Source organism: Serinus canaria, chromosome 1 (assembly GCF_022539315.1).
Source record: "Serinus canaria isolate serCan28SL12 chromosome 1, serCan2020, whole genome shotgun sequence".
Classification (NCBI taxonomy): domain Eukaryota; kingdom Metazoa; phylum Chordata; class Aves; order Passeriformes; family Fringillidae; genus Serinus; species Serinus canaria.
In genome coordinates, this window is record NC_066313.1 from 5,096,497 (window position 1) to 5,120,850 (window position 24,354).

The following is a 24,354-nucleotide window of genomic DNA, read 5'->3' on the forward strand; positions in this document are numbered from 1 at the left end:
AACACTCTTTTGGGCTCCACCAGACCTTTACTGGTGAGACTCAGAGAAAAAAAAAAATCCTTTGTTATCCCTGGACAGGGATGTGTTTTTTGAGATTGAGTTTTGTGGTTTTGTTACGAAACTTATGACAGTCGGTCATGTGGTTTGCTTTCTGGGCCGACTGAACCCTGCTGAACCCGTACGCAAGGCAGCAGAGTTTAATGATTCACAGGGGCTATGTTTTGGGTTGGCTTCTGCTGGATGGAGGCCGTGCAAACCTGCATGGCCAGGGAACCCTGTCAGCTGAAGTCACTGAAAAAACTTAGCTCAAATCTCTGCAAGCCTGGACCCAACACGGCCCCGCTGCTGGGCCAGGCCTATTTTGGGTGTCTTGAGTTCCAAGAGCTGGCCATGCACACCTAGACTTTCTCCCTGAACAACTGGGCTTTCCCTCTATTTACAGTAATGGTCGGCTGCAAAATTTTTTTGGGAGTCCAAGAGGGCTTTTTTTTTTTTTTTTTGTGATTTCACTCTTGCCTTTCCCCCTTGCCTCCCACCGCCGCGTTGCTGCGGGATGAAACTGACCCCGAGGCCCTTGGCGCTGGGTCTCCGCCGTTTGGTGTGCCCGGTTATTTGCACGACCTTGGGAGGGGGGAAGCGGGGCGAATTCCTGGCCGGCTCCTCGGCAGATCCTCGAGGAGCCGGAGCGCTGGGAGCCATGGTTCGTGGCGGCGCTGCCGAGGGTGGGACGCGGCGGACCTGTGCTCTTTACTCGGCGGGTTTAGCGCTGCCTTTGCTGCCGGAGGGAGCCTGGAATGCCCCGATCCCTCCCGGCCAGGGGGAAAAGCGGGCTCCTGCCGCGTTCGCGGGGAGGCGGCGGGCGCCCTTCTCCGTGCCCCGCTCCTGTCACCGGAGTTGGAGTTCGCATGGAGGAGGCCGGCGGAGGAGGAGGAGGGAGGCGGGAGGCGGGAGGAGGAGGAGGAGGGAGGGGGCCGCCTTGTTTGTGGCTTGTCAGCAGCCGCTGGAGACAAGCCTCCATGTGTGAAAGCCGCTTGGCATGAATGCCTGGGCCGTACCAAGCGCCGCGGCGCCCGCGGGGGGAGGCGGCCCCGCCGCCCCGCCGCCCCGCGCAGACAAAAGGCCCGGCACGGCTTCCCCGTGAGTTGCCCCGGTGCTACCGTAGCGCCCGCCCGGCACAGCAGCGCCCGCTCCCCGCCGCCCCCGCCATGCCGCCCCGCGCCCTGGCCGCCTGAGACAGGTAAGCGCCGGCCGCGGGCGGGGGTTCCGAGCCGGCGCCGCCGCCCCCGGGGCCGCTCCCCGCCCGCCGTCGCTCCCCCGGCTCGGCCGCCGGCGGCGCGGAGCGGCCGCGTGTGCCGCAGTCAGCCCCGGGCCGCTGCCCGACGGCCCCGGCTCGGCGGAGGAAAGTTTTGCGGCGGCCGCGGCGCCGTGCCTCAGTTTCCCCCCCGGCTCGGTTTGCCCCCGTCGGCGGGGCGCGGGGAGGGACCGCGCCGGCCGGGGGGATCCCGGGACCGGGCGCGGGAGGGACAAAAAGCGCCTTCCACCTGTTGGCTTCTGTTCCGGCGGCTTTTATGGGGGCGGCGAGCCGAGGAAGGGCCGGGGGGAGAGCCCGGGGCGGCCGCCGACCCCGCTGCCCCGCGGCGGGGAGAAGCCCCGCGGGGGAGGGTGGAAAGCCGGGGTCTTTTGTCAGCCCTCCATCCCGCTGCCTCCGGAGCCAGGCAGATCGCCGCGGGGATGGGAGATGTTTTTTCCCTCCTGGATGTCGGGAGATTAGACGAGATGTATTTACAGTTGCCGTTTATCAGCAAGTAAATATCGAGCTCGGCGTGAGAGCAGCAACGTGAAGCCTGCTTGCTTGCTCTCTTGCCGGAGGTTTTGTAGCTGTTATCCTACTGTTGGTGAGGTGATAATGTACAAGAGCCAAAAAAAAAAAAAAAAAAAGAGCAAAGGGGAGAAAATTCCTGCTACTCACACCCGGGCTTATCACAGTATCGGTACTGGCTTTGGTTAAATTTGAAGGGATATTTTTTTCCTTGTGTTATGAGACACAGAAAGCCTCCCGAAATGCTAGGTGCATCCTCACGAGGTCTTTTAAGTTTGTCGTGTGCCATCGTTCAGGTTTCATTGATTCTAGCTGTTTTGTTAAAAAATAACCTACAAGATTCTGAGCTGCACAAATGTTCGTCATCCTAATGTCCTGGCACAACCTATGCGAGGCAGGAGCTGGAAGAGGGGGAGAGAGTGAGGATATGTGCTTTCCCAGTCAACGCTGGGAGGAGAGCATCATGTGTTGAAGAATATGAGCAGGAATGGGAGATGGGGGAGGGAGTCTAAATTGTCCTGAGACCCTATTCAATCCAGCAAGGAAGATGGAGGATCTTGCTGCTGCAAAAAAAATGCACGGCAGAAATCTCAGCCAGCTTCTCTCTGACTTGTTACCTCCCTTCAAAAAATAAATAAATAAATAAGCAGGAAAAGAATCAAAGCAAACCCCTGTGATTTGCTGTAACGTTTTCCATGATACCTTTATCCCACATGCCTTACAGTCAGTCCAGTGATGGAGGTATGTGAGAAGCAGGGAGGGAGACTCTGAGACTTATCATCACAGGAGGGGGAGAAGTATCAGATCATGTTTGAAAGGAGACTTGTCAGGCAATGAGGTAGGGAGGAAAAATGCCTGTTCTAGGCAGCTGGACCTGGGGAGAAGAAGGAGGTTGCTCCAGGACCTATGGTTCTGAAACTGGGTAGAAAATCCGTGGAGAGGGGATGTAGACAGATGGGGGAGCAGGGAGGAAGGATATCTAAGGAAGACCTTGGACTGTCTCCTTGGAGGGCTTTGAAAAAAGGGGAAATCCTTAACTGAATCAGGGCACGGGCAAGGCTAAAGCACAGCTAAGCTAAGTGTGATGTAGCAGGACTTTCCAGTATGGAAGAACACAGAGGTTGAGTTTTCTAACTTAGTGGAGTTTGGGGCATTTGGTGAGGGGAAGAGATTTCTGTAGCTGGAGTAATTGTGACTTGGGCAAGAATTGCATTTGGGAGGATGAGGAGAGAGCATATGGCTTGCCTTTTCCATAGGTGGCTTCTATGGTAGAGGGGTTAGAGGGGCCTTCTGTTAAAATATCTTTGTAAATTTCTGTTTATTTTGCTGGATTCTAACAATAGCAAGGAGAAAGTCATCTGTCCCTTGTGAAGTGTGGGGATGAAATAAACCTTTATTGCCTTATTGATGTTTCCACGCACCCAACACCTCCACAGACATGGAAACAGCAAGTTTGTGCAAACACACCTGCTTGAGTTGCACATCCTTGCTCTTGAGGGGTAATGTGCACATGTTGTGAGCATGGTTCCTGCACAGACATGGCCCAACTCTCGTTGTTTTCCTCAGTTTACAGGATAGTTTGTTCCCTCAGCCTGGTAGCAGTAGTATATGGCAGCCAACTTTGTGATAGCACCAACTGCACGTGAGGTGGCTGAGACTTAAAACCAGTATTTGACGTGTTTTAGCTTTTCCATTCATGGCAGCATTCCCATGATGGAGCAGGGACATACCACAGGTATCTCAGAGGCAAAAATTCAGTGTTACATGCACATGCAGAGGGCAGATCTCAGGTCTAATGTAACCCAAGTCACTCTCTTTGAGAGGAAGCTGAAGCAGCACCAGCTCATTGCAGGCAGAGCTCACACGCTGTTCCCACACATGCAGATCGCACGTGTGCACACTCTACCTTTATCCAGGATCACCTGTTTGAATTCCAGCTGGGCAGCACAGGGAAGTTTTGCACCCTCCTGGATGGGGATTTGATGGCCTTTCTGTTCCAGCTTGGCACTGGACGGGCTTGAGCCACAAAGGCTTAACAACAGGGAACACTAATGAGCCCCTGCTTGGCATGCTGAGAAGAAAGGCCAAGGGCTGAGTGGGCATAAAAACAGTGGCATGGAGCCCCTTGGCCAGAGTCTGAGCCTCGGCACGAAGGCTGGGGAGGGAGCAGAGTCTCTGGAGTCGGGAACAAGCCAGCAGCGCTGCAGCAAAGGCAGGAGAGGAGACCATGTTGGGGGGAGGAGAGCAGGCTGCTGTTTCCACATCATCTGAAAACTCAACCTGCTGTCAGGACAGAAGGAAGGCTTGTGCATATTTTATGTCACTTTTCTCCTTCTAGGACAAGCTGCTGATCTGATCAGCTATGCACTTTAAAATCCTTGACGCGCCAATCAGCAAGTATGACTCGAGGCCAATAACCAGCCTTGGCCTCCTGCCTCCGCTCCTTTGTGGACATCCCATGCCGCCCTTCCCCGGAGAACGTGTGCACAATTAAACCCTGCACGGCGTTCCTCAACTGCGGCATGGGATGTGACGAGCTGCATGGAGACGGGGACAGAAAATGGCAACGTGTCAGGGCTGGGGGGGGGGTGGAGGCGGGGAGGGGAGTTGGCCATTTCTTATGCTGTTTGCTGATGTCTGGAAGGAGACTAAATGGGTAAATCGGTTTTCCTTTGAACTGGTGCTGTGCTGTTCCAGTCAGCTGCTCTTGCTTCAGAGGTCTTCAGTGCCAGCTCAGGAGTTGGTGGGGCTGGCAGTAAACAAAATGTATTTCACTCCTTCAGCCTGAATTTTGTTGGGGGCTGTCAGACAACAGATTTCTCCTCAGCAGTTAGTTATTCAATGCTGCTTCTGCATGGCAGAGCCACTTGAGCCACTGCAGATGGGAGCACCACTGGTGCTCCCTGCCCTGTGCCTAAGGGTGCAGACAGCCCAGGCACCCTAGTTTTGACAGCAGTCTCTCACACACAAACATGTAACTCCTGTGTCCCATAAGCCAACTCACTGCCCTAAACACCATTTTGGGACATGTGGGGAAGCGAATATTTTTTCTATATGATGCAGATCTGTGACCCTAACTGAGGCTCTGCTTTATCCTTCACTTGTCCCATGTGAGAAATGGCCATCACACGTGGAGGTCGCACAGAACTTGAGGTCCTGGTACTGATCTGATGGGCAGCCTTAGGCAAATTGCCTTAAAGCTGGTGTGGAGCTTCCTGCTGCAGTCTGTGAGATGGGGTGATGCTTGCCCAGCACCCCAAAGGGCTGTGTGTGTGTGTGTGTCTGTGTGTGTGTGTGTGTGTGTGTGTGTGTGTGCAGACACCACAGTGGCTCGCACACCAGCCCACAGACAAAGCGTGTGGTTTTGCACCGAGCGTGACTCACGCGACGGTAACTTCTGCTCGAAGTATGCGCGCACTGGGCACTCTGTTGGACCATGAATTCTGTTTTGTCCTTCCAGCAGAAAACAGCACAACTTGCCAGTGACATGGACTGGACATGTATTCCCATAACAACAATATTATAAACATATGGTAAACCTGGTGGAACCACTGCTGTCCGTGTCTCCACGCAAAACAAGGAGCCAGTTAACAGAATCTTGAGGCTGTCTGAGGCTGTATCTCCCCAGACTGTGATCTCATCAGCTTTCCCAAGCTAACCTCAACCTGGTCACTGCTTGGATTGTAAACTTGGGCTGGGTGGGGGGGTGGGAGCAGTTAGCAGGAATGGCTTTTTGTGATTCAGTCCACTTCCCTGTGACTCAGAACTGAACCATCCCTGGGTAGAGTATTTGGGGATAGTACTCTTCAGATGTCGAACATCAGTCTAGTTCTTAGAAGTTCTGCAGTACGCTTGCTTGCTTGCTTGCTTGCTTGCTTGCAACTGGGTTTTTCTCAGCATCTTTTGTGAAAACAAAACCCTAAAAACTACTTCTGACTATTAAAGACGCCATGGTAATTTTTGCCAAAAGAAGAAGGGGGAGTGGTCTTAGCCCTGGGCACTTTGCCAGATTTGAGCTCAGGAAATTGCAGTCTATCTAGGTAAAACTCCCTATAGTTTAAATGAAAAAAAGTATTCATCTCTTACTGTCTTAAAGGGTAAGCACTGTGTTCTCTGGAGCCTTAAACAGACAGTACATTCTGGCTGGAGAGGTGGTTACAGTTGCTTGCTGGGAGAAGAATTTTTTTATGCAAAAACTGGGGCCTTTTTTGCATTTTTGGGATGCTTCTAATTGCAAAATGCTGTATGCATTTGAGGTTATTGCAAAGCTTGAATGAATATGTGGCTCAACATACAAATGCAAGGAAATATGCTGGTGTGCTGTTTGCACAGGGAGCAGGCACAGCCAGCAAGTATACATCTTTTCTGTGGCAGAAAAATAAGGACCAGTTTTTTAGTCTTGCGCGTGTGCATCTGGGGGCTGGATTTTGTATGTTTAGCAGCAATTGCTTTTGTAAGCTGCTGCTAGGGCACGTAACTGGCTGTGTGCAATTGCAGTAATGGAATGTGAAAATGCAACTACACACAGACCTGTAATCTTGCATGCAAAATACTGCTGGTCTAGTTCTCCAGGTACCAAAAAATGGTCTGAGATTGTACTTGCCTTTGTATTTAACTGTGTTCACCTGCATTTTTCAGGTGACAGCTGTGTGTGTGGAGTGCTGAATGATTATCCTTTCTATTTTTGCTCCAAGAAGAAGGAAATTAAATCTTTTACTAGTGATGATGGCAGTGCATGTGTTGTGATAAGTCCAGGATGGAGGTGGCTGGGGGGTTGCAATGAAAATTCCATAACGCTTTGAAATCCTGGGGAAATGCATGGGTGAAGGAGAGCAGAGTGGGCTCTTGCTCCCCTTACAGATGAGGAGTACTGAACTGTCTATGTCAGTGCTGTCAGGATCTGACCTTACCTTCTGCCAAATCCAGTACTTTCAGGCCCCCCCAAAACAGAATGTGCATTCGGGCACAGATGAATGCAAGGCTAAATATCCATGCTGGGAAGGGTGTCCTTGGATATTCCAGCCCAGGACTCCCAAAGTGTGAAGCAGATCTCCTCCTCCTCACTCAGTGATGTGCCTCAGCCCTGCCTCAGCAAGATGCAGGCAGCTGGGGGGGACGACACAGGAGAACAGCTCACTTTCTCTGCACTTCACTCTCCAGCTTCTCTGGTGACAGTGATAACAAAGGGCTGCTCAGCATTGGGTGATATGGATCTCTCTCAGCCCACTAAACTTGAGTCCTGCAGGCTTCTCACTAGCCCTCGGGGCTTGGGTGTCACTGCACCCTCCCAGCCTGGAGTGGCCTGGGACAGTACCCTTGGGGACTGACAGCTGAACTTTCTCCAGGAGTTCTGGAAGCATGGATTTCCTCTTACTGAAACCCGTGATTTTATTTTGAGGTTATTTCTTGCCATCCTGGGTCCTTGACTGCAATCACTTCCATTTTGCATGCTGCTCTTTGTAATTGAATCTATCGATGTATATTTAATCCACTTGGCACCGTGGTTGGTAACTAGGCACTGCTTTCCAGCCTTCTGTCACTTGTTTTCACAATTACTGTCTGAAGTTGGGGTGGGTGCCTGTCGCTCAGCTCTTTGCCCAATTGCTAGACTGCCTGGGAAGACCTGTGCTTGACAGTCAGTCCACAGCTGGTACAATGCCTGTCCTTCCATCTGGACTTCAGCCAGGTGTGTAGGACTTGGGTCATGGAAGCTAAGCCTGTTGGGTTTAATTCTCTTCTCTGCCTCTGATTTGCTTTGTGTGATCATGGGCAAGTCCTTTAACCTCAGATGGCCTCCACTGGGTTATCTACTTCAGAAAGGTGTTGTAATGCTAATTATTGCCAGCTCTTCAGAAACCCCTGGTGGGAAAAAAATGCATTTTATTCAGAAATATCACTGACCTCCCTGGCCTTTCTAAGCCACCTTGATGGTGCTAAGAGATATTATTTTTCCAACCTCAGTAATGTTTCTTCAATTTTTCATCTGTACGTTCAGCCACTCTCTCAGCTGCCTGTAAAAATGCCAAGCTGTCTGAAGCCATGGAAATATTTTTATAAACTTGACAGCACAGCAAACATTCCTCCTTGGCAATAAACAAACAAGGTACACAACCTGCCGTTAACTTCAATTTATAGCAGAGAGACCTTCGTCACTCATTGATGAGGGAATCCTAGACAATTCTTGTGCTAGCAAGCCATAAAGTAGTGTTGTCTGAGATTAGGAAAATGCTGGATCCTTTGGGTTCCTGTGTGCTGGGAGTAATTGGGAAGCTCTGTTTGCCCAAGTGCATGTGGGAGTTCAAGCAGGCACCAGGTATTTGGTTTATTCAGGGCTCTTACAAACTATGTTTGGTTCGGGTGTACGTGTGCTTGGGGGCTTGGTGTCTGTTTGTAGGCACAAAAAGCCTGTTTTCCATAGTGGAAGCTGAAACACAAAGGTGGTACAAATTAAGGATAAATTTTAGACACCTAAAAACAAAAGCTGCAAACAAAAGATATCAGTCAGCATTGCAGGAGCAGAGCCCTCGACATGCAGCCTCCTCTGCACCCTCCTTCCATTTTCCTTGCAGCTGGCTGTGGGCTCGGAGGGTTGGCAAGCACCTGAACCCACACTGCAACATCTCCTTGTGGGCAGCACCCCACGTAAGCACTCAGACAGTGCTCATTTTGGTGTGTTCTAGGTTAATTTACCCTGAATACATCTAAACACAGAGAGGTCTTCAGAGACCTAGGTGGTGCTGGCAAAATACAAAAGGAGGTACCCCTCTTTTTCTCTCATTACTTTGGGTTATCTCTTACTTTTGTAGCAGGCTCTCTTCCTGCCATCTTTGAGTAGTGGATTCTCTGTGGTGTGCTCAGGAAAAGAAAGTCTAGACTGTTCTTCACCCGTGTCTTTGATGGAAGACTCAAAGTAGGGAGCCAAGCTTCTTTCTACCACCTCACTCATTCACTGCCTCTCTGTCTCTGTGCTGTAGTTCCTCCTTTCTTCAAATGGGGATGACAAGTTTTCACTCTGCTTCCATAAAACCTTTGAAAACTAAGGAGAAAAACATGCAGGGCATTTGTCTTCCCTCTCCAGGAAATCATAAATCCCTCCCCTCTCCCCTCACCCCTCTCCCTTCTCCTCTCTACCTTTTTTCCTCTCTCCTCTCCTCTCTCCCCTTTTCCTCTCATTTTAAGAGTTGTTATTATTATATTCTGTCCCTTTAGGTCTCCTCTACTTCCACCGCTCTTGCAATCTGTCTCTCTCTGCTGTTTCCATATCCCCTTCTATTTGCAGCTCTCTTCCTTCTGTTCATGTCATTTTCTTCTCTCACCCTGTATCTTCTACCCTCCCCCACTATTCATGCGCCGCACACTCCTATCGCTTCGCTCTAGTTTATCCTCCAAATTCCTCCCTTATGTGTGTCTGCACCGTGGACCCCTTTTTGTTGCTGCCGGCTGCGTGTCCCTGGGAGCTGCTGGCAGGGTTGGCTGTCCGGGCCTGAGGGAGAAGGACAGGGTGTGGGATCAGCTGGACAGCCCCCTGTTGCAGTAGGGTGGGGGTTGCCCTCTGAGGGAGCAAGGTGAGACTCCCTCCATGTGTGTGCTGCTGGCTCTGGATGGAGCTGCCTCGAGTCCTGTTCTGAGCTGCAGCACGGTTGTCACTTTAATGTATGAGCACTTTGTTTCTGCCTGGAAGCTTGATGAAGTCTGTAGTCTCAAATGTTGTCTCCTGATTCACCTTACCTCCTTGGACATGACCTTGTGACTTTCTCTGGTCCCATTGTCCTGTTGCCATTCCCCTGACTTCCCCCTGGCTCTAGACACTCTGTCCTGAAAACATGGATTGTGTTGTGCCTGGCTGCTTGTTGACATCTGTGGTTGTTGAGAGGATGACTGTCCCATGTGTCACTTCCAACTGAGTTCTGAGCCCTATGCTCTGCCAGGGAAAGCCATGATGGAGGAGGGAGAGGCTGAGCACCAAAGGTCTGGGAAGCCCTGTGCATCTTGATGGAGAGCTGCACTGAGCCCACAAGCCAGTGCCCAGCAGGTCAAGACAACTGTTCAGTGTTCCTGGGAGACCTGTGCTTAGCGTCCTGCTGTTGTAACAGGACAGGAACAACAGGGTCACTGCCTTAGGGAGAACCCCTCCCATCTGCCTGAGAGAGCCACTTGATCCCACTATCTGATGTGGGATAGAGTTTCCTCCAAGTCAGCCAGGGTGGTTGCCGTGTATTTAACCACCTCTCTTCAGGGACAGGATTTTGGATGCAAGGATCAAGCCCAGTGGCAGCAATTAAAAAATAGTGGGTTTCTTTATATCCCTTCATGGACTCTCTTTTCTTCACACATAGGGGACATATGGCATGGAGAAGTCTCTTTCTCAGGGTAGGAGGAGAGGTGGCTGCATCTAGGCTGATGGGAGAACAGCCAAATCAGGGCTCATGAGGTGTTCCTGACAGCAAGGCACCAAGAGGTCAAGGAGATGGCCATGTGCTGAAGTTCATCCAGTGTCCTACAGAGCAGGGCATGGTGACTTTTTGGCCTCCAGTGGAGTTTAGCTGTACTCCTGGGTAGCACATTTCCCCCTGCCAGGTGTCAGTCAGTCCCAGACTCAGTAAAGTCATGAGCCTCAGTTCCCCTGACCAGACAGTTCCTGATTTCTCTCTTCTGTCTCTGCAACACTCCAACCCTTCCTTAGCGTGCTGGATGATTTCCCTCGTGCTTCATGTGAGGTGCTGTGCACCTTTTCCCATTTTTCCCACAGCCATTTTTATCCCTCTCCATACCTGCTTCACCTGTTTTACCTGCTTTTTCCCTCCTGCTCTGCCTCTGGGCTAGGTCTCTCTCCAGACTCTGTCTAAAACCCTCTGCCTCATTTGCCTTCCCATCTGGCTTCCTTGTCTCCGTGGTCATGCCCTGAGCTGTCAGAAGCCAGGGGAGGAGGACCATTGCAAGAGCAGAGCACAGACTGGAGGGTGTGAGGGAGAGCAGAGAAGGAAAGCAGATTCCTGAACCAGGCTCCATCATTTGCTGGTCTCTGGCCTCTCCCAGGTATGTGCTCTTAGCTACACCGCAGAAGTCCCCTTTTCCCAGAAGTGTGATTTTCCCATTGCTTCTACTTCACTATTGGCAAGCTCCTGAAAGGTTAATGAAGTCATTCACTGCAAAAGGAAAAAGCACATCTTCCCATGTTTTGCATAAATTAATCTTGGAGATTATGGAGCAGCCAGTGCACAGGCCACAGGATATGCAGCTATGTCCTTGAATCTTGTCACCCAAAATGCAGCTCTGGGAGTATCACGTAGGTGATAATGTGCTCTCCAGTCCTTGATATCAGCTGAGGCTAAAATGTAGGTAAAAAGCTGTGGCCTCCTCAGTCATCTTTATTCATGTTTCATTGTGTGTAACAGAGACTGGGGAGGAGGTACCCAGGAATGCCCACAAGCCCTTCCTCCCATTGCGGTGGATCCTTGTTTCCCACAGATCCTCTTTAGAAAATGCCCTGTATCAGGTTTCATTCCCCCTGGATTTTTTTTTTCTGCCTGAGAAGTATGCAGAAAATCATTCAATTGGTTTTGAACCACATGAGTGGGAGCAGGAACCAACCCAGAAGATAAGTGTTCTGACCTTTACCGCACTCAGATAACTGAAAATAATAACAAATAAATACATCTTGTTTCTAAACCTCAGACTTAGGTATGTGTCCCTGCCTTACTCAACAAGAACCTGAGCTCCTGGGAGGGCTGAGGTTATGAACCTGGTAGCTGCCTGCAGTAAGCAGCAGCCCCTTTGCTTTCCTTTTGTAAAAGGATCTGGGACCAGTCCAGATATTCAGGATGTGAGGGGACAGGGCCAACATCCCCACACTCCTACCATTTTGCTGCTAGGACACTGCATGTTTTCCCATGGCTGGTGTGCTGGGAGAATGAGAATTTGTTTATTTCTTGCCTGCATGTGTTTCTTTGTGCTTTTTGCCTCTTGTTTTCAAATACAGGGTTGACCATTTAGGGCCATGCAGGGCTGTCTACCAACTCTGCATGTATGCAGACTCTGGATAAGGTTATGGGATTTGCTCAGAAGAGAAAAGTGCTAAAACCTCCAAACCAGTGAGTGTTTGGAAAAAAAAGGGAACCTGTCTAGAAGGAGGACATGCTGAACTGTTACTTGCAGCGAGCTCCCCAGGTCTGGGTCTTAGGTCAATGACTCAGACTTCCATCATCTCTGCAGATGCCCCTGGGGAGGTCCATCTGAGACAGCCTCTTTCTGCAGGCTGCTGGTGACAGTAAATATTTGTATACTGCACGCTGAAGTGCTGATATGGGGCTGGAGTCCCATTGTGCAGTGTGCTGTTCAGAGCCTGGAAAGAGACAGTGCCTGTCCTGAAGGATTTACTGCAATCCCAAATTAGAGCTGGAAAACAGGCTTTTTGTGCCTACAGACACCAAGCACCAAATTCATGGTGCTTTCTGTCATGGCTGTGGCTTGATGTTCCTTCAGCAGGATGTTGCTTCCCTTCCCTCCTCTGTGACATGGGGAGATTGTTTGCTTGGTTTCTGCCATCCAAACCACCAGCCACTGTAGAGATGCCTGTATGCAGACTGTGGGGAGGATGTTGGGAGGTTTCTGGCACTCAGTCAGTGTAAAGCACCTTATTTATTAGAGTCTAATGCCCGTTTGGGATGTACTTCTGATCTAAAGCTCCTGAATTCCTCCCTTTTAACGCTAAAGAAGCCATTCAGAGGCCCCCTGGGCCCAATGTGTGCTTCTGCTGAAGACTGCCCTGATCATATATCTACCACTGCCCAGACTTCGGGTTCAGTGATTTTGTTTTCATTAGAAGATCTCCTCCAACTCACCTCTTCCTTCAGGGGTTCCAGCAGATACCCAAATAAATATGATATTCAGTGGGCTGTGCACGTGTTTCCATACGCTACTGCAGTGTATGGAAACGTGCATTTTCAGCATGCAACCTGAGACATGCCTGGATGTTTGCATTTGTGTTGTGTGGATGCCTGCATTCATGTCTGCCAGTGTATTTGGGCTGGAAGAGGTAGCAGCGAAGCCTCTGGCAGCTGGGAAGAAAGGAATGACAGGCTTGCTAGGGGAGGGAGGAGAGAGTTTGGTAGCTAAGATGAGGATTGGGTAACAACTGGAGAGGGAGATCAGATTTAGGATCCATGTTGCTCACTTAAGAAAATAGGAGAAGCAGTACATTGTTTATTGGGGATTGTGTTATTCCTGTGCATTATTTATTAGACTTCTGCTAATGGTGCTGCATAAAGAAGTGGCACTTCTACAAAAATTTCACAGACAGCTGGAGGATCAGTTCCAGGAGGTATTGTAACCAGGTCAGGTTGGTGTAGGGAATCCTGCTGGGCTCAGTTTTGACAGGCTTTGGAAAAGAGAAGATTGTTCAGGAGGCATTTGGAGGGTAGAAAGGGGGGGGGGGGTGTCTGTGACTCACCAGGGAACAATGATTGCTGTGAGGATAAAGGGGCAGGCTGGAAGAAGACCTGGAGACAATGGTGAATTCCTGGGATCAGCAGCTTCAGGATTCCAGCCTGAGGTACAAGAAAGCCTGAGAAAATGATGTGTTTAGGAGGAAGCTTTAGGAGTAATAAAGGCAGCTGGTGAGAAAAAGCCAAAAGTAAGGAGGAAGCAATGCTGCACCTTGAAGTGGGTCCTTTAAAGCTCGATTTTGAGGCAGGCTTTGGAAGAATGGATGTGCAGTGACTGTAACTGAACCCTTCCTGAGTTACCTGTAGTGTCTGTTAACACAGACCTGCTGGTCTGCAGCCTCTCCTCTACAGATGCAACAGGCAAAGCAGAGGTGTTGAGGTACCCAGGGAGAGGAGACCATGTAGGTTTGTGAAGTTCATAGTGCAGGCAGATGGGTACCAGGATATGTGCCCCCAGCTAGTTCTTGGATACTGGTCCTTTTTTTCATTTGCAAGATGTCCGGTCACTTAGAGAGGTGGGACTGCTCAGTTCTGGTAGGTGGCATTCTTCTTTCACTCAGCCATGAATCTGAAATCAGCCAATATTGGAGGAGGAAATCATGCCATTGGTGCAAACTGTCTTTGGGTGAGAAGCTAACTCATAGTCACCAAAATACCCCCCAAAATGTAAAGGTTTTATTTTTAAGGTTTGTTTTACCCCACCAGGTTCAACCATTTGGCGGGGAACACCCTCCTTACTGCTTGTGACTTGTTTCCATGAGCCAAGAGCAGGTCTAAATGGAAGTTGCCTTGGTGACACTTCAACCTGAGAATCTCTGTGCTGAGCTGGTGCAGAATTTTGGGGCTGGAAGGGAGGAGGAGAAACTACAACATAAGCACAGCTTCATGGGCTGACCTTTATTTTTCTGACTGCATTATGAAGCCTACTGTGTTAGATGGAGTCACACTGTGAACATGGGAAGTCCTGTAGCACAAACAGTAACTCCATTAGCCAGAGTCAGCTCCTGCCCTCAGTCATCACTTACAGCACAGCTGAGCTACCATTACTGAGTGGTATTTTATCTAATTTTGAGCAGAATTGGTGCAAATCATTCAACAAGTACCTGTGACTCTCAGTGTGTTTAAGAGTTGTTTTGGGTTTTATTTTTCAGTTATTGTCTGAGCAGTGTATTACACCCTACAGCAAACCTTATTGTGTGCAGCTATCCTGGGGTGTAGATAGGGCTAAGTGCACTGAGGACTGTAACAATAATTCTGTGAGTGGCCTGGAGGTTTGGAATTAACCAGGCCCTGATGGGACACGATTCTGTTAATCCACTGTGTCATTTAGAATAGAAAGTGACTTGGGCCAACCAGCTGAAATGCCTTCAGAGTGTTTCTCCACCTTGAGAGAATGTGTGATCATCTGAGATCTGAGACTTGAGTTCTAGCAGGGATTATCCATTGGGAAAGGACAGTCCATTTTGAAAGTGAAGTGCTGATGGGTCCAGGAATGATAAAATCACCCTTGGACTTTTTTTGTGTGTGCGTGAACTCCTAGAAGTCATCTATGTTGGTATAAATGAGATCATTTGGCCTAATTAGTTCCAAGCTTAATTAGCAGTAATTATCCCAACATGGGAGTAATACTCGAGTAGGAAGTACTGAGTCCTCGATTAGATAGATCTCTAATTGGTGTTACAATATTGTAATTAAAGCATGCTTGTACGCCTCTGCCTCTGCAAGTGATTTGTTTTATGTCTGATTAAGCAGGGAGTCCGGCAGCCTCAAGGAGGCCAGGACATCACCACTGATTGAAACAGTGTATTATTCTTTGTTATAGGAAAGAAATGATGAATCACATGTACTAGGAAACACTGTGGGCCAAATTAGTCCTTTGAGTAATTGCTACTGGAGTTAGGGAAATTACAAGAGGGGTAAATTTGGCCTCAAGTGTATCAGCTCTATCTGTGTATCACACAGTTAAACAAATACTCATTTGAATGTGCAGTCTGGCAATTACACCATCAGACAAATGCAAGTGAGTTAATCTGCATTTGCGATCACTGGATTGCAGGGGTGAGTTTGGCTGCTGGGTGATGGTTATTAGGTTGCACATTCTGCTCAGATTTTGTGGGAGGTGGTGCCATACGTCCCAGGATGCAGCTGGCACAGTTTCAGATGGCCGCTGCCGGCTGCAGTGTCCTCTCCTTGTTGAGGTGGGACATGGAAGGTACCGCTAGGGCCACCAGGAGCACCTGGCAACTGAAGGAGATGGACAGAGTCCTCTTACAGTAGTATTACCTTCAGTCTGGCTGGTCTGATCTTTCCTAGCAGAGGACCCCTCAGAATATCAGGTAAACATTTTTTTTGAAGAAGTTTGAAATGAAGAGAGTGATAATGGGAACTTTCTGAAATTAGTCAGCATCAAAACACGAAAGCTTCCTATGTCTTTTTAAGAAACCACCTCCTTAGGAGTTGGCAAGTGTGCTGCTTTATTACTTATCTGTTCGCTACATGAGTGGGCGACTGTACTTCCTGATTTGGTTCTCCAACATAGAGAGATCATCAGCATAGGTCTGTAGAGGACAGTAACTCCTCGCCTACAGAAAGTAACAAATAGGAATGCATGTATCCTCTGGCTGTCACAAAGGATTTCTAAGCACATTCGAGTCACATCCGAAGTAACACGTCATCTTATTTCCATTCTACAGCTGCAGAAACTGAGGCACAGATCAGTTACTTCTCTTGCTGCAGCTCATGGAGCTGGTGTATGTGGCAGCACCAGGAATGCAGTGCAGGTCTCATCACCTTCTGCTTCACCCACAAAAACATCTTTCTTTTCCAGGAGGGAGAGTCCTCCCAGAAGGAAGGAGATGACTTGAGCAAATAAAGTACACAGAATTCTGTTAAAGCAATATTAGGGATAAGAATTTAAACACCCCATACACGGGAATTCAAAGCAAGGGTTTCCATAGCAGCGTTGCTTGGCCATATTGTATATACACTGTTTTGCATTGTGCTGGTGATGTCAAAGGCATATTCTAATATCTGTGTGTGCAATATGTCTGAATCAGAGTTGCTATGAAACTTAAGGGAGAATTACACCGTGGAGGCATATTCTTGTGTGGTGTTGGGAAGAAATAACAGAACTAGGTTTTGCTAGGATTTTTCTCCAGAGATAATTTTTCTTAGAAAATTGCTGATTTGCCAGAATTGTTGCTATTTTCAGGAAAAGTTGACTCCAGTTTTGTTTTTCATCTTGGAAAAAAAAATGGAGAGAAATTTTAAAGCTGTCAAAATGAAACATTTCAAGAAGGTAAAATGAAACATTGCATTTAATTCATTTAGTCAGTTTCTAGGTAGAAATTTTGAAAACTACTTTTTCGTTTTGTGTTTTTTTTTTTTTTTAACCTGATCAGATATAGAACAGTTATTTAAAATTTCTGAAAATCTTGAAGGAATAAAAAGCTTGTTCTTTCACACCACGTAGTCCTGAACTGTCCTGGGAGTGGCAGGTGGCGAGGGAGTGACCGCATCACCCAGCACCGTGTGCCTGCCCGGTCCTGTGTTGCAATGGGAGCTGTGGGAGAGGTTTCCCACTGAATACCTCTCTAACTACCTGGTAAAGGCACGTAGCAAAAAATGCCTGCTCCAAAAACTGCTCAAGTCTTTCACAAGGCTCAGCTGTCTCTAAAAAGCTCGGTATCACCTGGATATCATGAGGTTAAGCCTCTGGACCGGGAGTGTTTTGGGTGGGAGCCACTGTTTGTCACATCGTTAAACCTCGATTCAGCAGATGATGGGATCTCCGAGGGGGAGCTGCAGCCTCCCCTGCCCCACACTGGGTATCATGGGGCCTCTTCTCACCTCCCTATGCATGGACAAAGAGAGGGCCTCCCGAGTGGCACCACAGCTCTTCCCTGTGCTCATCCCTCTCTGCCCTTCGCTTCCAGCACCTCATCCATGCTCTGAAGCTCTCCTGGGTAGCAGGAGGGATGTTGCACCCTGGGCTGGGAAAGAGTGCTTGCACTCATGGAAAAGCCCTGTGAGTTATTTTGGCACCACTCTTCCTGCTGGCAGCAATGTTTCTTCACTGCCAGCATTCCCAAATGTTGGTGTAGCCTGTATGCCAACGTCTCCTTTCTCCCTGCCCCCTCATGTTGCAATTGCTAATTTCTGTGCCTGTGCCTGAAGAGCTGTAGTTTAGACTTGCTTTCCCATGCATTGAAGCCATTCTTGTTTAGGGAAGAAACTGTAAAAGGGGTGTGGGAGAGAGAAAAAAAGAAGAGAGCTGGGTTTTTTTTCCTTATGTGGCAGTGACGAATGCTGGATATTAGAGAGACAAGCTGACAAACATCTGAATGAGTGGAAGAGACTTCTAACCCAAAGGGAGGAGTTGTGGTTTAGGTTAAAGCCACAAAGGAAGTGAAGGAGGTTACCACTTTCCTGTCTGTGGGCAGGAGGTTCTCCTTGTGCTCGATTGAAGGCTCAGCTGTAGCTTGTTCTTCCCTAGGAACATGCTCATCTGTGTACTTCTTGAAAGGCATTCGAGCTGGCGTCTGATCTTGGGAGTGACAAACATCCCCTTTATACTCAGAAATCAGCAGGAGCTTGGTGCTAAAGATCTGGGAATCACAGTCTAATTTATGGAGCCAGATATTCTAAAGCGTCTTGTTAGGCCATGTGTCTTGGTTGGTGCTAGTTCATGTAGTGTTTTTCTCTGTGCTTCTTCCTCTTGCTGATTCCATTTGGTTTTTTTGTTGTAAATATCTGTATGTACCTCTGGGGCTTGTTGGCTCCCCACAGGCCTCACTTCTCTCATGTTCCTGAATGATTGGCAAATTGTGTCTCCATCCTGCCTGGATCCAGCAGTCTAGCATGCTGATACAGGACAGATTCTGAATGTCATTGGGTTCCTACCAGCATGGCCTGTGATCAGGATTTTCCTTGATTTTCTGTGCTTACTTTTCTTTTAACGGTGCAAAGGCTTTAGCTGTATGTGGTTGCAAAGTTTGTTGTCTCAGCTCTGCAGCTTCACTCTTCATCTGAGAGAAGAGGGTGAGTGGTTAACCCTGGTGTGCTGCAGAAGGCATGCCAGGAGGGAGATGAAAGAATACAGGATTGCTCTTACAAGAACATGAGCCTTCTCCTGAGTCAGAGGAGCATGGGCATGCGAGCTGGCTGGCTAGCTTAATCCAAGCTATCAACTGGTGACTGCACAGTTAGAACCACTGTCAGGGACAGGGACTTCAGTGTGTGGTGCCACTGCCTTCTGATTACTGTGTACTGCTGTACATGAAAAGAGCATCTGAAAGGTGCTCCCTGAAGGGTTGTTTTGTGGTCTCTAACCTTCCATTAACAGCTCACCTTAGACCCTAACCCTGGCCTTGGGATGAAGCAGAGTTATTTCATTTACCAGGTGTGAAAATCATATTTTGCCATGTGAGGATGTTTGCTCTCTCAGGTGTATTACAGCAACTGGGGTTTCTTATTTTTGTTTGTTTGGGTTTTAATGCTTTGTTAAAACTACAAGATATCATTAAAGATTCATATGTGGCAAGTGTGTCCTTTTTTGCAGAGTGTTTCCTTTTAGAGACCTTCACAGTATTGATTTCAAGTAGATTTTCCTCCTCCTTTAAAATGTTTCTTTTGCCTATGGATTTTCAGCATTACTCACTGGAGCTGTGGGCAGTACATTCCCCAGACTATACTATCAAGCCAGAGTCCCTTACTGCTGCTCTTTAGGGACCACTTCTGAAGCTGGAAAGACCATTCATTTGCTGTGTTCACTCAGTCCTGCACAACTATCCTGCATAACATCCTCATTACTCCAGGATGTGCATTGTCATCTAACTGAGCCATGGGTCTGCTTTCACTGTGTGCCAGTGGATCCCACATAATCTGGCAGGAGCCTTGAGTCCAAGCCTCCTTGGACTGAGTGGCATTTGTTGGGATATTTTAGATGTAAAGGGAAAACAAGCTCTACGGTGGGGAGATGAAGAGACCGGAGTGATAAGCAGCTGATGTTGTAAGGTCATTTGGTTTTGGATTTCATTTCTCAAACTCAACCTTGTGGCCACTAGAGTGGGGAACAGGGATTTCTTTTTGGAGAGGGCAGAGGACTCAGCAGAAAGGCTGGGAGTGCTGGCCCAGCACAGATCCCAGAGGACTGAGGTACCACTGCCCTTTCAAGGAGGGGGGTGGTGTCCAGCAGCCATTTCTGTGCCCCAGGATGAGGCCCTGGGGTCCGTGTTCTCCTGGTGGCTGAAACACCTCAGTGAGAGCGAGCTGATGGTGTGGGTTCAGCCATCTTTTGGTGGATCGTATCTGTAAGATGTTGAAGACTTGGATTCAGACCTTAAAGCATCTGGCTTATGGAATTTGGCTTTGTTTACTGTAGTGTTATAGCCTTAGGGCCACAGAAAGTGCAGCTTTATTGAAATCATTGGAGTTGTGCTTGCTTATGGCAGCAGGGAGCTGGGGACGTGGTTTTTTGGAACACGTTGCCAGGAACATAAACCCTTTTCTTTGGGAGATGCTTTGTAAGGATGACTCAAGTAAATGCCTGGGAAACTTTGTCCTAATGGAAACAATTGGAGTGATCAGGTCTTAGAACAACTCTTATTTCTTCCTCTCATCTGTGACTTTCAGAAGCCACCATCCTAAGGCTCAGTTCTTCTCTCCTTCCTCATTATCATCTTAGTTTTGAACATCATATACACCACCATGAGCAGGAACACCCAGGGGACACTTCACTCTCTGCACATGGGGGAAATAAGGACTTGGAAGAGGAAGCCAGCTGACTTGCGTGGGATCCCGGCAGGGTGAAGTTGTGTCACTGGACAGAGTAGCAGCAATCTGTTATCGGATTCTGAAGTGGAAGGTATTTGTGCTTCAGCGTTTAAATATTTATGGGAGATTCTTGCTACACTCTTTGATGCTGGATGCTCAGATAAAAGCAATTACCAAAAATGCAAGTGATTTCTAAGGACAATGCACACAGAGTTACCTGAATTTCTTGCATGCTGGATGGACTGCTGGCATTAATTTTGTGTTGGTTTGACAGAGAGGGTGGGCAAAAATTGCAGGTTGTGTGTAGGAACAGCCCATGTTGTAAGCAAGTCAAGGCACAGGGAGTGTCCCATCAGAGTTCCGTTACCAAGGCTGGTCCCTTGTGCAGCACCAGCTGGCTTGTTAAATGGATGCTCTGAAATAAAAGGGTATAGATGGAAAGAAGCATGCTGTCCTAGGTGTCTCTCAGGACCTACAAGGCAGGTATTGTCAGCAGATGTATTCCTGCTGGGGAATAGCCCAGTAGTATTTAAAATAAGCTGGCAGATTTTGTGCTCAGATGGACCAGGAACATTCATGCAGTCTGTTATTGCAGTTCAGCTGTGAGAGGCCAGCACCACTAACAGAGAGGGACTAGCAAAATGTTTGGGCAGAAGTATGTCCAGTCATGACATCTGTTGCTAAAGTGGTCCACAGTTTGCACCATAAAAGTGCATAAGTAAAAATGGAAAAGAACAAGAGTGAAGCGTTTATATAGCTAAGCCAAAACTCTCAAGTGCTCTCTAATAATGAGGAGTCCTGGGTTTGTTGGTGTTGTCCTCTATCATCTAAGACCTTGCAGATCTGAAAACTGGTGATTAGTGCAGGAGAAAGTCAGCATCACACTGATGATAAGCCAATGTCTAATCTAAAGAGCAAGGGGGGAAATCTGCATGTTTTCTTTGGAGGCATCTCTCTGTTTTATGTAATTTTGGTACAACACCTGAAAATCAGTGGCTGGTACTTTTGAAGTGTATCTCTTTCATCAAAAGCTGTTTGAAACAACAGATTGCACCTAACCATTCAGTCTAAGCTCCCTTGACATTTTTAAATGACAGATAATGAAAACTGTCTTCATTATAACTCACGCAATTTCATCAGACTGTCACCAGCAAACAATGGCAAACTAAAGACTGAACAACCCTCAACTCTACTCTCCTAGGTACCTCTGCTAGAGTACCTGGTGTCTTTTCAGCTTCTAGGAAATATAAGAGGTGATATGTCTGCTGGGGAGGGTTCTGCATTGTGAGGCATTAGAGGTCAACAGGAACATGTTAAAATCTGTCTGGGAGCCAGCGGTCAGATGGCATTAAAATGGAGCACAAATGTGAGAATGATCGTGGGTGAGAGACATGGCTTATCTAGCTGAGCGCTGAATTCTGCACTGTCTTCAGTTTATGAATGGATTTAAAGCATGGTGCCAAACAGACCATATTGCAGTTGTCTAATCCTTAGGTGACAGAGGCAGGCATGATTGTAGGCAGAGCTGTATCCAAGAGGGCTCATCAGAACAGCCCAGTCAGCCTGGCATTATTGCTACCTGATCTGTGGGAATCGGTCCAGGCCCTGGGTCTGAACTGCCGCAGGGAAACCTGGTTGAAGGAGCAGCTGTTGAGGTATGGTACTGGCTTATCTTCCCCTGCCTGTCTCTCCCCAGCCAACATTGCTGCAGGCTTGCCTGGGCTGAGCATCAGTCACCCTGGTCCTTCCCTCCTTACCCAGCCCCCCACTCCCCAGATTTATAGATTTCACCAAGCTACCCCCCAGAGTTAGATTAGAAGGAGAGTGAGAGCAGTAGGGGCATTTCACAATAAAACATAATTTCTACACGATGGCCACAGTATGGGAGAGGCTAGCACTAGGGAGTGAATTACAGGGGTCCGGAGAAGAGAGAGGCTGTGGGAGAAAGAGAGTTGTTATTGGAGGACACAGGGAGGAAAATGACGGAGATAGAGGGTGTAGATAAATAGTTAGAAATGACTGCAGCAGTGTGATTTGGAAGGAAAATCAGTCACTACTTCAGTCACCAGTGGTGATCAGTTTAGGGAGCTGAGTGGTAAATTACAGGCAGGTTAGGACTCCAAGAACACCCGTGACCCTGTGAAATGCTGGAAAGAGAAAAGTTGCAGTAACAGTAAGACTCAGATCTCATCTAACTGAGCATGAGTATCTCAAGGTGAAATAGCAGAAGGAGAGGAGGCGGGAATATTGATTTCTGCCTTGCAAAACAGACAACAACGCCTACTTTTTCATAGCAAGAATTTAACCATTCGCTTTAATGGGCCAGTCTGTGGTACAGTGGGGGCTTGGTTTCTTTGTGCACAGTCTAGAGGGGAATTCATGCTGAAGTTGTTTTTATTTTTTTGTAACCTTGAAAGAGAGCCATTAGCAAAATTTTACCCCCAAACAACTCCATGCTGCTTGTAGGGGCAGCATGAGTGGAATCTGTCCATGTTGCTGGCCTGTTGTGCAGCAGGCGGGTACCCTGAGCAGCTGGATGCTGGAGGAGCACTGCTGGAAGGCACAAAAAGCCCGTTATGTCAGGGGAGCTGCTGTATGTGTTGGCGACAGATGACTTCTTCTGTCTGTCTGAGGGCAGACTTAGCCTCCTATTTATCCTATGAGAAGGATGCTTCTAATGAGAGGTGCTTTCTTCATCTGGTCATGGCTTTCTCAGAAATGTTGCTTTGGGAATGAAATTTTGTTTGCTTGGTTTTACACCATGGAGGTGCACATGTGTGCCCTGGCTCTGTGGGCAGGCAGCACAGAGAACGTGGCTGTGTGGCTGTGTAAGGGGGCTTGGTGGCTTGTACCAGGCTCAGCAGGTGGCTGAAAGGAAGCAGGAGGTGAGTTTGGCAATTTTGTGAGTTGCTGTCATGTCTGTTCTCATTGATGTCAAAGATGGCCATACACATACAAAGGGAGTGTAAAGACATGGCTGAGAATCTTAAAAGGCTCAAGGGTCAGGCAATTCCAAAGACAAATTTTCCTGGCAGGACCACAGCATTCAGTGTGTTAGCAGTTCCCTGTAAAGCATGGGGACTGTGTGGTGGAAGCAGTATTCCTGTGCAATCATTGGTTCTGAAGTCTTCTCTGTGCCAAAATTTCCCACCTTTGTTTGGTATGAATTCATATTTTTCATGTGTTGCATGAGCATATGCTTCCCCAGATTCTGTTTACCTGATTTCCCTTCTGAATCAGTATCTGTTCTCTCCCTCTTTTTCTTCTCCCTGTTTTTTTTTTTTTTAATCATAGGAGATAGAGCTGAGCATTTATCTCTATGGCTGCATGATACTTGCCTCATACCTGCTTATTGACTTGAGGAAAGACTTTCTAAACAGGGTAAGAGCATCCTGCAACTGGAATCTTTTAATACACGGGATTTGTTCATCGCATTAGAGTTTTTGATGGGAGATAATGTCTTCAAGTGGGCAGATCAACTATAAGTCTCTGTGGATGTCCAGAAGAATATTTTAACCACAGGCACAGTCCCCAGCCCAAACCTGATTAAGGCTCAGATTGTTTGGGTGCTCTTATGAACAGGAAAACACAACTGTTTTTCTCTTTTCAGTGCAGACAGGAAAGCGAGAGCAGGGCCTTACTTGCCCAGGTGAATTTGCCATCATCTGCACACTGTTGCCTTGGGGTGATGTGCAGCCAGTGCTGGTCAGATCTGTCAGCCAGTCTCATTCCCAGCACATCTCCATGTCTTGTGCAGCCAGCTGGAGAGTAGTCGTTGCTGAAGGTGATTTACAGGTAGTTTTTTTCACCAGCAGTGGGGACAGAAGTGGGGTTTGCATATGTGTGTGTTTTGGGGGATGTGTGTGACTTTATGTGGAAATTGATGTTGGTGTGAGTAGAGAGGCATTTCCCTCCTCTGGGAGGCTGTGAAGTCCAACCCCCAATGGGATGCAGAGGGACTGTTCACACAAAGTATGTTAAAAATATTCTCTGCTGGTTTGCAGGATGAAGGCTCAGCAAAACTGAGGAGACTCGGGTTAATGTCTAATACTAAAAGAAACTGAACAAGAAAGAAAGCCACAACAATCTCTCCCCCTCCCCCAGGCCTGATTTCCTAATCTTTTAGGAATGATTTACAATAAATAAAAGATTTTCTGAAAGAAGGTTTTTTTTCCAAGTTAACAATAGAAGTTAAAATACCCCTCCCTGTGGTCCTTTCCCATTTCTTTCACACTGTCCAGCTTTAGACTTCATCCTGCAGCAGGATTCATGAAGGCAACTCCCCTGTGCCCATGCAGAGAGATCAGGCGGTATGCA

The 24,354-nt window shown here is 48.1% G+C and overlaps 1 protein-coding gene across 1 annotated transcript in view; it reads left to right on the forward strand.

Annotated features, from left to right (window-relative positions):
- The first annotated feature begins 1,140 nt into the window (after positions 1-1,140).
- BCL9 (BCL9 transcription coactivator) overlaps positions 1,141-24,354 on the forward strand; it is a 57,148-nt gene continuing 33,934 nt past the window's right edge. The window contains exon 1 of the mRNA XM_050971827.1: positions 1,141-1,237. The gene's annotated coding sequence lies outside the window, so the exon portion shown is untranslated. The remainder of the gene's footprint in view (positions 1,238-24,354) is intronic.